The sequence below is a fragment of the Mytilus galloprovincialis genome, chromosome 6 (genome assembly GCF_965363235.1).
Source record: "Mytilus galloprovincialis chromosome 6, xbMytGall1.hap1.1, whole genome shotgun sequence".
In the NCBI taxonomy this organism is placed as follows: domain Eukaryota; kingdom Metazoa; phylum Mollusca; class Bivalvia; order Mytilida; family Mytilidae; genus Mytilus; species Mytilus galloprovincialis.
The window spans coordinates 96,131,429-96,144,644 of NC_134843.1; the positions used below are offsets into that span (position 1 = coordinate 96,131,429).

Here is a 13,216-nt window from a genome sequence, read left to right on the forward strand (position 1 = left end):
AAATTTCTGAGGATGACATGAAATGAAAAATTAAAGAAAGCAAATTTAGAAGTAGATTTGGAATATCTGCAAAGTAAAAGAATTCCAAGTATAACTCCAAAAGTAGCATCATATCAACATGATCAAGTTCAAAATAACACTTTCTCACCAAAGGAAACACACTGTCATATTTGTTCTGGTGGTTTGAAAAGTGAAGTGGTTTCTACTAGATCAAAAGTTATATCTATGACAAAAATAGTCAAGGATGAGTAAACTTAGTCAATGGTATTGTACGCTTTTTTCAAAACTACCTCTACCCTTTTTTATTGGGAAAATATGCATAATTTTTATCAAATTTGAAATTTATAAAAAACCATGAATTTGACTGAAACTTCAATTTGCAGACCCCCTTTTAAGAGTCAAACCTTGCTTTAATATAAGTCCCTTATTATCAGTGATGACACATAAATTGACAAATTTGCACATATAGTCTTTTTAGGCATGAAAAATGTACAAATGTGTGTTTTTTTCAGTTTGTATTCATTCACAATTACTACCGAGACAGCACTGTTTGGGAAAAGAGTTGTCTTTTTTGGGAATAACTTAAAGCCTTTTTTTTCAAATTTGGAATCATCTCTTGTCTAGGAGAAAAAGCCTTTAGCCTCAGGTATTTTAAGGCAAACAACATTACTGATACTATTTGTCTAAGAGATTTTCTAGATTGTGCAAAAACTAAATTGCATATTGTATATGGTTATGAAAAGAAAAAAATATAATTTTCAATAATTTTATTTTTGATATCGCACATTGTCAATGTTGTCTGAACATGCTGAATGGTTGATAGTTTTTTGTCTATCACCACAAATTTTTTTCATGATTTACTCCATAAAAATGGACTTTACAATTAAATTATATGACATAACTGTAAAAAAACTTCTATCCATTTGAAATAACCTTAAAAATGTGGAGCACTCTTTTAGTGAGCACCACATTCTTGATGTTATTTCTTGATAAACAGAAAAATGTTATAGTCATTCCTTAAAGGTTTAACAGATTTCATTGGTAAAATGTCTATATTACAAAAGCATTATATCCAGCACCAACAGTATTACAAATTGCTTTTCGATAGTATCAGGTTCACAATGATAAAACTTACATATGCATTAATACATTCAGTATAGATTTTTCTTTACAATTTTTCAATCCCACTAGTAATAATATATCACATTTTTTGCCATTATTCAGTGATTTGCAGTAATAAATGCACACATCAAGTTTTGAATTTACAGTATACAGTAATTTACATTCATAACATTAGACCTCTTATTACAGGTGAAGTCAGGTAAGAATTAACACTGTGCACCGTATAGAATATCTTAATGCTTGGTTGTTCTTTGGTTTATATCAGTATATTACACTTTTCCTTTATATTTACACCATGTAGCTATATGAACCTTGCTTTTACTTCACATTCATTTTGTACGTGTTGTATCTAGTGGTTTATTCTGGTGATATATTTAATCATTAACCTTTTTATAAATACTATTTCACTATTTTGATTTCATCTGTACAGGTAGTTAAACAAAAGACAGTCCTTTAACTGTTAAATATATATACAGATTTTTTATTCAACTCTGATGATATGCAGAGTAGGATGACATATTTTGTGAAAAGTCTTTCAATATTTGTATTATATCCAAACCCTAACTTCAAAAAAGGGGGTACATGTATGTTCAATTGCACATTTTTATCACTCCCTCAATTCATCACACATCTTGTTAATAGTAACCACAAACCAGCAAACCAAAATCTTGTAAATTGATCACAATGTCATGAGGAACCATAGTCATTGACATTGACAATGCAGGAGTTATGCCCCATATTACAAGTTATATTTTATTTGTACCAGATCATTACCACTTGACAAAATATATTTAGATTTTAAAACAATTTAATGATTCATGAAATACAGGATGTTTGAATTTGATAGTTTTTAATTCTTCTAAAGTTTTTAATTCTTCTAAAATTAAGGATCTTTTATAATTTAAATGAATCATTGTAACTCACTAACTAAGGCTCTGTGGAAAAAATTCTTTTTAAAGTGTTAAATAATGTCATAAACATGCGACTCTACAACATTTGTACAAGAAACATTTTAACATAAATATTTAATATTAACTGATCAAGAGTTATGGCTCTTAAGTTTTCTTTGAACCAAGTACAAAATTTTCTTTTTAGGTTTATGGGTTATACTTAATGTCCACTTGAACTAATCTTTTTGAATTTGATAGCATTATTATTGACAAATTATACCTAGAATGATTTTGCACATTTTCATTTGCAAAAAATGCTGACTTTGGAGGACCTGTAATTGCTTAAATAATCTGATAAGCTATTATTTCAATTTAGATTGCTTTGGAATTCTTTTCAATATTGCATCGCCTTTTATGCATATTTATAAATGTCCTTGGAACTATAGCAAGGACTTCAGAAACTGTTATTGTGATAAATTTATTAACAATTATTTCATCAAAGTGCTCAAATATGTCTCCTGCATATTATATTACAATACATGAGCTATCTTATTACATTTTGTTAGTAGTTTGTAGTACTTTTTTTGCATCATAAAAATTGATGTAAATTTAAGTGTAAAGCTTATCTTTGGTGAAGGTGTACATTTTTAAATATATGACAGGAACAATGTAGAATAGACTGTTTAATTTGAGGTTGCCAGTGACAAAAAGTATATATTAAACTTAAATCTGTTTATTTGTCATTTTAGCTCCTGTTAAGTCAAAAGACATGTTTAATTGTTTAATGATGCATTGTTCCCTCCTTCCCTTAAAATCAATGATTACTTAAAAAATATATTTAATTTAGAAATCAGTTTATACTGGCAGATTAAAAAGTAAATCAGAAAGAAAGAAAGATAGAAGTAGATATTTTTTAACAGTTTTTATTGATACTAAGGTTACAAAATTAAAAGGCAGCAAGTTGATTGAATATGTTTTATCGATTTCCAAAGAATGATTCTAAAGTGTGAAATCATTTCCATTTTTAACAGATGTAAAGGTGTACATAAAGATATGCCCAAGATGTGGAACTACATACCGGTACCAAGAATGGGAGGATGGCATCCATAATTTTAATAATTCTCTGCTTATTGGATTAGATGTTTGCTCTTTTCTAAGAGCTGGTATACAGGTAAACTATACCTAATCTAGATTGTACAACATGTACAATGCACATGCATTAACTTCATATTTACACAAAATGTAACACACTTTAAATGTGTAAAATGATTTTAGTTTGTCTTTCAAATCATCACTTTATTGTCCCATTCAAGCCCTTTCATCATTCCTTTATAGTTTCTTTAGGATCAGTAAGGTCCATATTTTTGTAAATTTAAAAGTTATCGTGCATGATCTTTTGTCCTTACAAAACTATGAAAAAAGAGTTTAACACATGTGAGGAGTTAACATGACAAAACACCATGTCAAAATTTGTATATTATTTTAAATTTTCTGAGTTTTTTGCTGCAGCAAGGGCATTAGTGTTACCATTATAATTTTGACATACATACATCCAAAATTAGTTAACATTCTATAACCATAATAACTTGGAATGCCTGAACCAAATGTTATGAAACTTATACACACTGCTTATAAAGCATAGATCATGTTCAAATTTTGGATTCTGTCTGTCTGTCTGTCTGTCTGTCTGTCTGTCTATTTTGTTGTTTCTGGAATGTGCACAATGCTTTTTCAATTTTAAACTGTATGCCATTCATTTTTATACGCCCGTCTTTTAGACGGGACGTATTATGGTATACCGTTGTCCGTCCGTCCGTCCGTCTGTCCGTCCGTCGTCCACACTTCGGACAATAACTCAAAAACACTTTCACCAATTTCCATGAAACTTAAGTGAATTGTTTATATCTATTGACGTAAGCTCCCTTTCGTTTTTTTTTTAATTTCAGATTTTAAGTTTTGGATTTATGGGGCTTTATTCATAAAAAAGGGGGGATTTTCAACACTTCGGATAATAACTCAAAAAGGCTTTCACCAATGTCCATGAAACTTTGGTGAATTGTTTATATCTATTGATGTAAGCTCCCTTTCAATTTTTATAAATTTCAGATTTTAAGTTTTGCATTAATGGGGCTTTATTCATAAAAAAAGGGGATTTTTAACACTTCGGACAATAACTCAAAAAGGCTTTCACCAATGTCCATGAAACTTTGGTGAATTGTTTATATCTATTGATGTAACAAATAATACTTAATAAAATCTGATGAAAACATAAAATTATCTAAGCTATGGATAAAAATCAAATACTGTTTTTGCATATAGGATGTTTTACTCTTGTTAAAATTGGTTGCAATTGAAATCACAAATGATACCTTAGCATTGCAGCTTTTTTTTTATAGGGTTCGGTTTCGGTGGAAGGGTTGAGCGCAATAAAAAATGTTATAAAACATAACTAGTCTACAATAGCACATAATAAGTGAACAAGTGACAACATGAAAATCCTAACATGTGACTAAATATTCCTTAAATGTTAAAGGGTGTCATTTTATGAAAAAAATAAGGAAATCAAGTCTCCTAAACATTTATCAATATGATCATCTTGTGAATATTCTAAACAATAAAAAGGTAATAATCATTATCCACCATATTAAGCACCATTTGAACAACTTTTTCATACATCTTTGTATAATTTAGTATGGATTCCTTACTGTGTTCAACAGAATCTAACTATGAGCAATATACCCCAAGAAAATTACCTTCTTTCAAACTACTATAAAATTTGGAAATCAGCCATAGAATTACTCAAACCCATAATCATATATCACTTTCCTTATATTGCATTGAAGACTTCTATGTTATATGCCAATGTTAATGATATTTGTTTTTTATGCTAAATATTGAAAAGTTGAACTAGGTTTAATCATCAGTGTCTTCTTCACTGTAATCACTGTCCTCATCATCAGAAAAATCCTCATTTTCATTCTCAGAAGAGGCCTCCTCATCATCAATGAAATCTTTATCTTCATCATCAATGAAATCCTTACTTTCATCACCTACTTCCTCATTTAGATCATAACTTTCAGTAGAGTCACTTTCACCATCTTCACTTTCCCTGTTATCTTCTTGCTGCTCCTCATTGTCATTGTAGTCTTTTTTGCCATTTTTATACGCCCGTCGTCTTTCAAACAACGGGCGTATCATGCGCTAAAGCGCAGCCCTTTATTATATATCTGTAAAACTTTTGTACAGCAATAACAAAATTTAAAAAAAATATATTTAAAATGAACAACAAACAAAAATTGTAAACAATGTGACTCTAATATTTCTTATTCACTCTTTTAGATTATTCTTTTTTCTTCAATAAATTTTTAAAAGTCTTATGATTCTACTCTATTTCAAGTAATTGGTACTGTGGTTGTATGGAAGGCAACTGCCAAATACACATAACTTCAGTGCTGATTGGTAGCTCATAATTATTGTATTATTTGGTAGCTTTGAAAACAAAATTAACCATACAGATATCACACTTGCCTTTATTTTAGGACACCAGTGTCTTTAGAAGAGTTATTGCTATGTTATTTAATACTAAAGTATTTGTTTTGATAACTAATCAATGGTGTTTGGATGGACATTTGAACACTCTTCTCAACTTACATTATATCATGACGAACAATTTGAGCAAACAAGCTTATTATTACATTTTATATGTGTTATCTTAATTTTAAAACAGTTTCTTCAATTCTTTAATTACAGAACAATGTTGCTCTAGGACGAACTCTGTCAGTTTTGGAAGATGTTCTTCAAGAAAAATTAAACTTTATGGAGGTGGAGAAGGCCTATCTTCATTTCGAAGCAATGTCTGATCATGATTATAATTTTAACTGTGTACTTTGTGGATACCACCCAGCCATTCTTATATGGGATACCTTTCGCAAGGCCCGTTTTCAATATCCTGGTAATATTTTATCATTTGTTTCTTTTCTGTTCTTTGTATGAGTGATCCATAGGAAAAATGTTTTTTAAAAGATTTCATAAATAGAAGGTCCTTAATATGAATGAATCAGTAACAGACCATATAAATAAGTTATGAATGAAACAATCACAAACCAAACATAGAAAATATAAATAAAACAATCACAAACCATGAAATTGGATACTTTGCATCTATTATGCTTTTCCATAACATACAATCAATCTCTAAAAGATCCCCCTCCTAAATTACTGAAAACCAGCATTCTGAATTGACAATACTATCTTAGTGTTAATTAATACACCCATTTGGACTAACACCTTCAAAACATAGAATATAAACATGAAACTCTCACAAACCATATATAGAATAATTGATTTGTAGACAGGAAAATCATATACATTTATACGAAATATCTTAAAATATAATTTGTGATAATTTTTTTAATATTATTTTAGTTTCAGATCTAAGATTTCTAACCACTGAAAGTGGGATGAATGAAACAGTAAATGTCAGATCTTTTTGGCAAAGAATAGAAAGAAGCATAGTTTTGGCCGGAATGCATAGAGGTATCACAGCTGTATTTAAATATATAAATCAAATTAAAATTGTTAAAAGAATATATTTGAAATCAACACATTTACGAATGAATGAAGAAATATTCAAGATGATAGCAGCATATGTTGCCAGACGTTTTATGAAGTTGATACTATTTTACAGATACTATTTGACCAACTTTTTACCATGATATTTTATCAGAAAAAATCTTGGAAATGACAGCTCCAGTCAAGCTCTATTATTACCTACATTTTGAATAGTGTACCAATCTATGGTTTTGTACATAAAGGCAACAGTAGTATTCGCTATTCATAAATGGATTGAGAAAAAAACAAATCGGGATTACAAACTCAAACTGAGGGAAACATCAAATATAAGAGGAGAACCACGACACAACAGAAACACAACACTAAAATGTAACACACTCAGAAACAAACTATAATAAAACAACATCTTTTTGTCACACCTTTGACTTATCCAAAGCCAAACTTTGAAGAGTGGAGTCCTTGGGTAGGAGAGATGTCAAGAATTGGCGATGACATATATAATACAGAGTATAAGAAGTGTATTGCTGGGATTTCTGAAGAGATAGATGAACCTATGCCAGAGAAATTACTTTCCCATTTATTATTGGATGAAAAGGTGAGTTTACATTCAAATATTTTTTTCATAGATATTCAAAAGATGTCAATCTTACAGGAAACAACTAGTATAGGGCCTTCTTTAACCTAAATCAGGTGCAAAATAAGATTCATTTGAACTTAAAATAGTTCATATTTGTTTGCAACGTGTGAACTGACAGGTCTTTTAAATGTTTTGAATATTTACCAATATAGTAAGGTCATAATAGGACAAAAGGGAGTTCTCTTTAAGAAAGAAAGAAAAGGAATGACACCTTTTATGTTTTTATGAGTGGGAAATTTTTATCATATGAAACAGCACAAAATAATTAGTTCGGTCTAGTTTTTATTTGTGTTCTTGCTTCATTGCAAAAGCAATAAGGGAGTATGTTGACTTGGAAGACATCCAATGGTCATATAAGCGATATAAACATAAATATAGATCTAAATAAAACTTGAACTCTAAAAATTGATTTTTTCTTAAGTCTGCTTAATTTCAGATTATAGATTAAAAATATATATTAATCATATATTTTACCTGTATTAGAATGAATTTTGTTTCAATTTCAATACCTTCAATGTTGACATTCTTTTTCTATAAGTAATGGAACACACACAGTTCATGCATTTACTATCTCTAGCTAAGGGGTAAACTAAAGTTCACACGAATACAAATTTCGATGAGGTTGATTATTCATTTGCAAGTAAAAAATTCATCAACAATGTTTCTTTGCTTATTCTGAAAAAATTGAACCATACTGGCTGCTGAAAGAAAATTATTATTCTACTTTTTCACTTTTATTAATGATTAAACAAACAAAAAAATCATATTTGAAACTTTTTGTATATCTTGTTTTCTCTTGAAACCATGACAGAAGTGACCATTTATCACCTGACAGTTTATTACCTGTGGGAATATTATACTGCACACATTGCCAATAATTCTAAAGCAACTAATGTATAGTTTTAAGTAATCCTCTCTTTCTATAATCTACAGATTGATTGTTTGAAAAGCAAAAGTTAATTAAACCAAAATAAAAAGAGCATTGCAAGCTTGGAAGTTACTATATAAACTATGTATACTTTATTTTTAAGGAAGCTCGCTTGTCATGTTTTGGATTTTTTGTCAGATTTTCGAAATCCTCTGGATTTATCCATTTGAATGCCTTGAAAAAATTTTTGTTTTTGAAAATCTTTTATATGTATAATGATAAGCCATCCGTAAAAGTCTTATAAAATTTTAATTACTTTTTAACAGTTTTTAGGAACTTCAACTTGTCAATGATAAAGCTATGAAAAGTCAAGAGAGAATATTTTCCCGCCAAAATTTCAATGGCTCATATCTCGAAAACAAGCACGGTGACCTATATATTTATTTTGCTCTTTTGATTTCTTTATTAATGCCCTATCAATATAAACTAGTGCTTTAAAAAGTTAATTACTTTGAAACTGAGAAGCGAACTCCCTTAAATGCCAAAGAGGATACTGGTAAAATAATAATAGTTTTTTAATAACATATTTGATTTGCTCTGCCACATTGTATCTATTAAGTCATGCTGACTTTTGGCTTGGTACATTTTCAAAACCTTTGGTGTTTTTTTTTTAATTATAGGTATCAAACATAAGAAATGTATGTAGAGAAGCAGGTGTAAGGGCAGATGGTTCTACCATGGATATGGTACTTAGACTAAGACAAATGTCAATTACAAGATCATGTTTCAACAAAGCCTATGAGAAAGTTTTTGGATGTACAGGTATGAATAGTTTGAATGAACTTGAAGAACAGAAACCAGAAAAAGAAGAGTAGTTATACATGATGATGATAGACATCACTAGTAATCTTGCACATTTGCTATATTTATATACTGGGAGCACAAAATTAAACCATGTATAGATATTGATTATTATAGATCTCATGACATGTACCATATATAATATAGCTGGCTCTTAAACAAAAATGTGTACCAGTTTAGTGAAAACAGACGTCACACTAAACTCCAAAACATATAAATGAACTAAAAGTAAAAAATAAACAAGATGAACATATAGGCCAGAGGTGAAGTGTTGTAACAATCTGCCATTCAACCATTTCCTGATTGTCTATAGTTTGATTATGTTGTATCTGAACAATTTTCATCAATCATTTCTTTTTAGCTCACCAGGCTCGAAGGGCCTCATGTGAGCTTTTGCATCCATCGTCATTGTCCATCATCATAAATTATTTCAAGAATCTTCTCCTCTAACACTACTGGGCCAACTACCTTCAAACTTTAACTGAATGTTCATTAGGATATTTACTTTATCCGAAGTTTTAATCAATCAACAAACATTGCGGCCATGTCATTGATGAAAGATTGAATCACAAAATTACAGGTGAGCGATTCAGGTTTTTGAGAGCCTCTTTTTGCCTAATGTAGAAACTGCAAACATGTATTTCAATTCCAGCTGACATGGTTTTGAATATGAATGAATAATTAATTCAGAACTTGCATTACTTTCAGGTGGTTGGGCTGTTGGTTGCTGCAGACATGGAATAGTGTATGGGATAAAAAAACTCAGAAAGTCCACGAGATTATATAGATTTAGAAAGGTCCTTAAAACATAGACCAAATGTTACTATTTGTGATATTGCACATCTTCTGGCAACCCATGGAAACAAAACAGTCGAAGATTTTTACTGTCCAAATGAAGGGAGGCTTGACATAATATCTGAGGAAAGTATTCAGGCTGCAGAATCAGGTAAAAAATGGTATAGTTTATCATTTTTAAACACACATCCTCATCAGGAATCATCTTCATCAGATTCAAACTATAATCCAACAACAGGCTCATCTGATCATCTTTCCCTGTATGACTGGTTCCATCAGAATAATACAAAGAAAAGAGAAGAGACGTTATGGAGATGTTCACTCGTGAGGGAAATATCTGGATTAGTTGACACACAGACTGTTGAACAACTGTTTAGCTCAAGTAGGAAAGATCTATACTTTTTAAACAACCTTACTCCAACTAACCATATGTTTCAAGTTAGACTTATTCATCACCTAAGAAATACAAAGAATAATTTGATTAATATGAAGAAAGTACAAAAAGCATTAGGATGTAGTCTTAAATTTAACAGCCTAGGTCAAATTTGCCAAAACTATCCAAGCAACACTGTGGAGAATGCAGAGGAACATGTATGCATGGAAGTTTTAGAAGAGGAAAGAATAGACAACATCATTGATTTAGAACAAGAAGCCACAGTCTTAGAACAAGAAGCCACAGTCTTAGAACAAGAAGCCACAGTCTTAGAACAAGAAGCCACAGTTTTAGAACAAGAAGCCACAGTCAGTTCATGCCAAAAAATTAATTCAAACCAAACAGAAAATTCAGAAATTTCAGTTGAAATCCTCAAATTCCAAACAGAAGAAACCAAAATTCTAAACGAAACCTTTACAGCATTAATTGATTCTAGTTCTAATCTAACAGAGGAGGAAACTGCCATCATACCAAGGAATATGAGATACGCAAACCAGGTTTTATTTCAGAAGGCTGAAGATCATAGAAGAAACCAAGTTCTTTTAACAAAAAACAAATTTTGGAAATTTTCAAACCCAAGGCTCAAGCAACTACTGTGGACTTTGCAGCATCAATAATATAATAGGAATACCAGATGAGGGTCCAATAGTTACATTTGATGACATGTACCTGGCTGCTGATCAGCTGTGGCTTTCAATGGGGGATAATCCATCATATGGCTTCATAGCTCATTTAGAACCAATGAGAGATAAAGAAGGCTTTTATTCAATAGAGGTCATGCAAAGGGTATTTCAAGATCAGGGATATGACATCATTCCTCTGAATACCTCTTCCCTTCAGACACTTTCCCCAGTAGAAATAGAAATTAGTGTATGCAATCAGCTTTCAAAGATCTTTGGAATGGTTTCACTCATTATTAGACAATCATTTTCTCAGCACTGGTTATCTATTAAGCTGGTTCAAGATACCATACTACTGTTAGATTCCAAACTAAAGTCACCAATAGTTTTAACATTTGAAGAGCTAGGAAATATCATTATTGAAAACATTACACCAAGCAGAGGCGTTACTGGGGCAATTTACTGTGTGATCCACTCGCAGAATCATGATATGTCAATATCTACAGATGATCTGAATGTAGGACATACAAGTGATGAACAGGAGGAAAATATTGATGAACAGGAGGAGAATATTGATGAAGAGGAGAATAGTGATGAAGGCGTGATTATTAATGAACTAACGAATATTAATGAAGAGGAGAATGATTTACCATCTGCAATATCTGATGAAAATAAAGAAAAAAGATATAGACTTCGTGAGAACGCCAAAAAGGTATTTGGAAAATACGTTATTGAAAATTTCTTGTATTTTTCATTTGCATATCTAACAGATATATAACTTTGAGATATCATTTTGTGTTTATGTGTGGATTTTCCTTCTACAAACAATGAAAGAATAATGTTAAGGAGATTTTATTTAAGGAATGACTGTAATATTTTTTCTGTCTATGAAGAAATAACATTAAAAATGTGGTGCACACTGAATAACCTGTGTAGTGGGTTATTTTAAAGTGTGCACCACATTTTTTTTATGTTATTTCGAATAGGCAGATAAAATATTACAGTTATTTCTTATATTTCAAACTGGAGTAAAAAATGAAAAAAACGTTGATGACGTCACACTCACATGACTAAATTATGTCTATGCACTGATATACAAAACGACATCAGCCAATCAGAAGACGTGTTACATCCAAAATTAAATTATTTTTATAGCCTAGGCTCCATGTTGAAGATCGTACATTGACCTATAATGGTTAACTTTTATGAATTTTGTCTTGGATGGAGAGTTGTCACCTTGGCACTCATACCACGTCTTCCTACATCTATTTAGATAAACTGTTGGTCACAAGATGCAGCTAATTAATTATTATTTAACTTGATCTTCAGGAATTGCTTCAATGCAGTTGTTTATTAAAGAATCAACTGTTTTTATGTTAATTGGCCTGTAAAAAAAAACAAATTTATTTCAGATAACCCAATACCCAAAAATGTATTCAACCCTTTTCCACAATAATTTTATTATGCACATATATGATACTGTTGTAGAATAATGTCTTCTGGATCACTTTTGTTATAAAAACAAATTTGAACAGATTTGATAGACATTCCTTCGCATGTTCTGGTTCACTATTTCAGAGAAGATCAGTGTCATGTATTTCCTTCCTGGAAAAGTGGAAAGAAGACGCATTGCATATGCTTGAAAAAAAAAATGATGGCAGGTATGACATTGTTATCATTTATATACTTCCTTTATTTTATCTTTTTTAGCTCACCTGGCCCGAAGGGGCAAGTGAGCTTTTCCCATCACTTTGCGTCCGTCGTCCGTCGTCAGCCGTCGTCATCCATTGTCGTTAACTTTTACAAAAATCTTCTCCTCTGAAACTACTGGGCCAAATTAAAACAAACTTGGCCAGAATCATCATTGGGGTATCTAGTTTAAAAATGTGTCCAGTGACCCGGCCAACCAACCAAGATCGCCGCCATGGCTAAAAATAGAACATAGGGGTAAAATGCAGTTTTTGGCTTATAACTCAAAAACCAAAGCATTTAGAGCAAATCTGACATGGAGTAAAATTGTTTATCAGGTCAATTTCTATCGCCCTGAAATTTTCAGATGAATCAGACAACCCGTTGTTGGGTTGCTGCCCCTGAAATGGTAATTTTAAGGAAATTTTGCTGTTTTTGGTTATTATCTTGAATATTATTATAGATAGAGATAAACTGTAAACTGCAATAATGTTCAGCAAAGTAAGATTTACAAATAAGTCAAGTGACCGAAATGGTCAGTTGACCACTTCAGGAGTTATTGCCCTTTATAGTCAATTTTTAACCATTTTTCGTAAATCTTAGTTATCTTTTACAAAAATCTTCCCCTCTGAAACTACTGGGCCAAATTAATCCAAACTTGGCCACAATCATCTTTGGGGTATCTAGTTTAAACAATGTGTCCGGTGACCCAGCCATCAAATCAAGATG

At 31.0% G+C, this 13,216-nt stretch overlaps 1 long non-coding RNA gene across 1 annotated transcript in view; it reads left to right on the forward strand.

Moving 5' to 3' along the window:
- Positions 1–12,647: 12,647 nt before the first annotated feature.
- The window catches only part of LOC143080828 (uncharacterized), a 30,914-nt gene continuing 30,345 nt past the window's right edge, over positions 12,648–13,216 (forward strand). Inside the window, exon 1 of the long non-coding RNA XR_012979806.1 lies at positions 12,648–12,825. This is a non-coding gene — a long non-coding RNA (uncharacterized LOC143080828). The remainder of the gene's footprint in view (positions 12,826–13,216) is intronic.